General features: G+C 37.7%; 1 non-coding gene across 1 annotated transcript; it reads right to left on the reverse strand.

Moving 5' to 3' along the window:
- Positions 1-1,111: 1,111 nt before the first annotated feature.
- TRNAF-GAA (transfer RNA phenylalanine (anticodon GAA)) lies at positions 1,112-1,184 on the reverse strand. Its single transcript has one exon. It is a non-coding gene; the product is annotated as a tRNA-Phe (tRNA).
- Between the last annotated feature and the right edge of the window lie 2,838 nt (positions 1,185-4,022).

The raw sequence follows: 4,022 nt of genomic DNA on the forward strand, positions 1-4,022 counted from the left end.
CCCAACTAAGCTATTTCGGCCTTCTGATAGGTGGGGTCTTCATACTTTAATTTGAACCATTTAACAAAATAGATGCAGGACCTGGATTTTTAACCTCATATGGTAGAGATATGTTTTAAGGAGTCCTGTATCATTCTGCAGTTAACTGGTGCAATGGGTAAATAGCATTTTTGGGATCCAGGTTAGGTAGTTGTTTTTTTAACTCTGAATGGACTAGCACTATATTACCCAGATATATTTGGCATGAGTAGGTAAGCAATATCATCTGACTACTGACATCTGTGTTCAAGGGGAAGTGGAATGTGATGCAGACAAGAATTTACTTCACAAAAAAGGACGAAATGGGAAACATTCATAGTCAAACCTGAAGGCAAGATAGGTGGAAGAAAGTTTAAAAGGAGGACAGAAAGCAAAGTCTATGTTGAATTGATCATTTTGTAGATCAGTTGATAAAAATGTTGACAGAGAAAAAAGTACTACAGCTGATTCCAAGACTTATTTTGTGAGAAGCAAGGAACCTCTCAACAGTGCCGAAACCCGGGATTGAACCAGGGACCTTTAGATCTTCAGTCTAACTCTCTCCCAACTGAGCTATTTCGCCCTCCAGCTAGCTGCAGTCTTCATACTTTGATTTGAACCATTTAATAAAATAGATGCATGACCTGGATATTTGACCTTATATGTTAGAGATATGTTTTAAGGAGTCCTGTATCATTCAGCAGTTAACTGGTGCAATGGGTAAATAATATTTTTGGGATCCAAGTTAGGTCATTTTTTTTTTTAAACTGAATGGACTAGCACTATATTACCCAGACGTATTTTGCCTGAGTAGGTAAGCAATGTCATCTGACCACTGACATCTGTGTTCAAGGGGAAGTGGAAGGTAATGCAGACAAGAGTTTACTTTACAAAAAAGCATGAAACGGGAAATATTCATTGTCAAACCTGAAGGTAAGAGAGGTGGAAGCAAGTTTAGAAGGAGGACAAAAAGCAAAGTCTATGTTAAATTGATTGTGTTGTAGATCAGTTGGAAAACATTTGATGAATAGAGAAAAAGTACTACAGCTGATTCCAAGACCTATTTTGTTAGAAGCAAAGAACCTCTCAACTGCGCCGAAACCCGGGATTGAACCAGGGACCTTTAGATTTTCAGTCTAACGCTCTCCCAACTGAGCTATTTCGGCCTTTCGATAGCTGGGGTCTTCATACTTTAATTTGAACCATTTAACAAAATAGATGCAGGACCTGGATTTTTAACCTCATATGGTAGAGATATGTTTTAAGGAGTCCTGTATCAATACGCAGTTAACTGGTACAATGGGTAAATAGCATTTTTGGGATCCAGGTTAGGTATTTGTTTTTCTTAACTCTGAATGGACTAGCACTATATTACCCAGATATATTTGGCATGAGTAGGTAAGCAATGTCATCTGACTAATGACATCTGTGTTCAAGGCGAAGTGGAATGTGATGCAGACAAGAGTTTACTTTACAAAAAAGGACGAAATGGGAAACATTCATAGTCAAACCTGAAGGCAAGATAGGTGGAAGAAAGTTTAAAAGGAGGACAGAAAGCAAAGTCTATGTTGAATTGATCATTTTGTAGATCAGTTGATAAAAATGTTGATAGAGAAAAAAGTACTACAGCTGATTCCAAGACCTATTTTGTTAGAAGCAAGGAACCTCTCAACTGTGCCGAAACCCGGGATCGAACCAGGGACCTTTAGATCTTCAGTCTAACGCTCTCCCAACTGAACTATTTTGGCCTGTTTATATCTGTGGTCTTCATATTTTAATTTAAACCATTTAACAAAATAGATGCAGGACCTGGATTTTTAACCTCATATGGTAGAGATATGTTTTAAGGAGTCCTGTATCATTCCCCAATTAACTGTTGCAATGGGTAAATAGCATTTTGGGGATCCAAGTTAGGTAGTTGTTTTTTTAACTCTGAATGGACTAGCACTATATTACCCAGATATATTTGGCATGAGTAGGTAAGCAATGTCATCTGACTACTGACATCTGTGTTCAAGGGGAAGTGAAAGGGAATGCAGACAAGAGTTTACTTTACAAAAAAGCATGAAATGGGAAATATTCATTGTCAAACCTGAAGGTAAGAGAGGTGGAAGCAAGTTTAGAAGGAGGACATAAAGCAAAGTCTATGTTAAATTGCTTGTGTTGTAGATCAGTTGGAAAAAATGTGATGAATAGAGAGAAAGTACTACAGCTGATTCTAAGATCTATTTTGTTAGAAGCAAGGAACCTCTCAACTTTGCCGAAACCCAGGATTGAACCAGGGACCTTTAGATCTTCAGTCTAACGCTCTCCCAACTGAGCTATTTCGGCATTCTGATAGCTGGGGTCTTCATACTTTAATTTGAACCATTTAACAAAATAGATGCAGGACCTGGATTTTTAACCTCATATGGTAGAGATATGTTTTAAGGAGTCCTGTATCAATCCGCAGTTAACTGGTACAATGGGTAAATAGCATTTTTGGGATCCAGGTTAGGTAGTTGTTTTTTTAACTCTGAATGGACTAGCACTATATTACCCAGATATATTTGGCATGAGTAGGAAAGCAATGTCATCTGACTACTGCCATCTATGTTCAAGGGGAAGTGGAATGTGATGCAGACAACAGTTTACTTTACAAAAAAGGACGAAATGGGAAACATTCATAGTCAAACCTGAAGGCAAGATAGGTGGAAGAAAGTTTAAAAGAAGGACAGAAAGCAAAGTCTATGTTGAATTGATCATTTTGTAGATCAGTTGATAAAAATGTTGATAGAGAAAAAAGTACTACAGCTGATTCCAAGAACTATTTTGTTAGATGCAAGGAACCTCTCAACTGTGCCGAAACCCGGGATTGAAAACAGGGACCTTTAGATCTTCAGTCTAACGCTCTCCCAACTAAGCTATTTCAGCCTTCTGATAGGTGGGGTCTTCATACTTTAATTTGAACCATTTAACAAAATAGATGCAGGACCTGGATTTTTAACCTCATATGGTAGAGATATGTTTTAAGGAGTCCTGTATCATTCTGCAGTTAACTGGTGCAATGGGTAAATAGCATTTTTGGGATCCAGGTTAGGTAGTTGTTTTTTTAACTCTGAATGGACTAGCACTATATTAACCAGATATATTTGGCATGAGTAGGTAAGCAATATCATCTGACTACTGACATCTGTGTTCAAGGGGAAGTGGAATGTGATGCAGACAAGAATTTACTTTACAAAAAAGGACGAAATGGGAAACATTCATAGTCAAACCTGAAGGCAAGATAGGTGGAAGAAAGTTTAAAAGGAGGACAGAAAGCAAAGTCTATGTTGAATTGATCATTTTGTACATCAGTTGATAAAAATGTTGACAGAGAAAAAAGTACTACAGCTGATTCCAAGACTTATTTTGTGAGAAGCAAGGAACCTCTCAACAGTGCCGAAACCCGGGATTGAACCAGAGACCTTTAGATCTTCAGTCTAACTCTCTCCCAACTGAGCTATTTCGCCCTCCTGCTAGCTGCAGTCTTCATACTTTGATTTGAACCATTTAACAAAATAGATGCATGACCTGGATATTTGACCTTATATGTTAGAGATATGTTTTAAGGAGTCCTGTATCATTCAGCAGTTAACTGGTGCAATGGGTAAATAATATTTTTGGGATCCAGGTTAGGTCATTTTTTTTTTTAAACCGAATGGACTAGCACTATATTACCCAGACGTATTTTGCCTGAGTAGGTAAGCAATGTCATCTGACCACTGACATCTGTGTTCAAGGGGAAGTGGAAGGTAATGCAGACAAGAGTTTACTTTACAAAAAAGCATGAAACGGGAAATATTCATTGTCAAACCTGAAGGTAAGAGAGGTGGAAGCAAGTTTAGAAGGAGGACAAAAAGCAAAGTCTATGTTAAATTGATTGTGTTGTAGATCAGTTGGAAAACATTTGATGAATAGAGAAAAAGTACTACAGCTGATTCCAAGACCTATTTTGTTAGAAGCAAAGAACCTCTCAACTG

This window comes from Lissotriton vulgaris, chromosome 8 (genome assembly GCF_964263255.1).
Source record: "Lissotriton vulgaris chromosome 8, aLisVul1.2, whole genome shotgun sequence".
Taxonomy (NCBI): Eukaryota; Metazoa; Chordata; class Amphibia; order Caudata; family Salamandridae; genus Lissotriton; species Lissotriton vulgaris.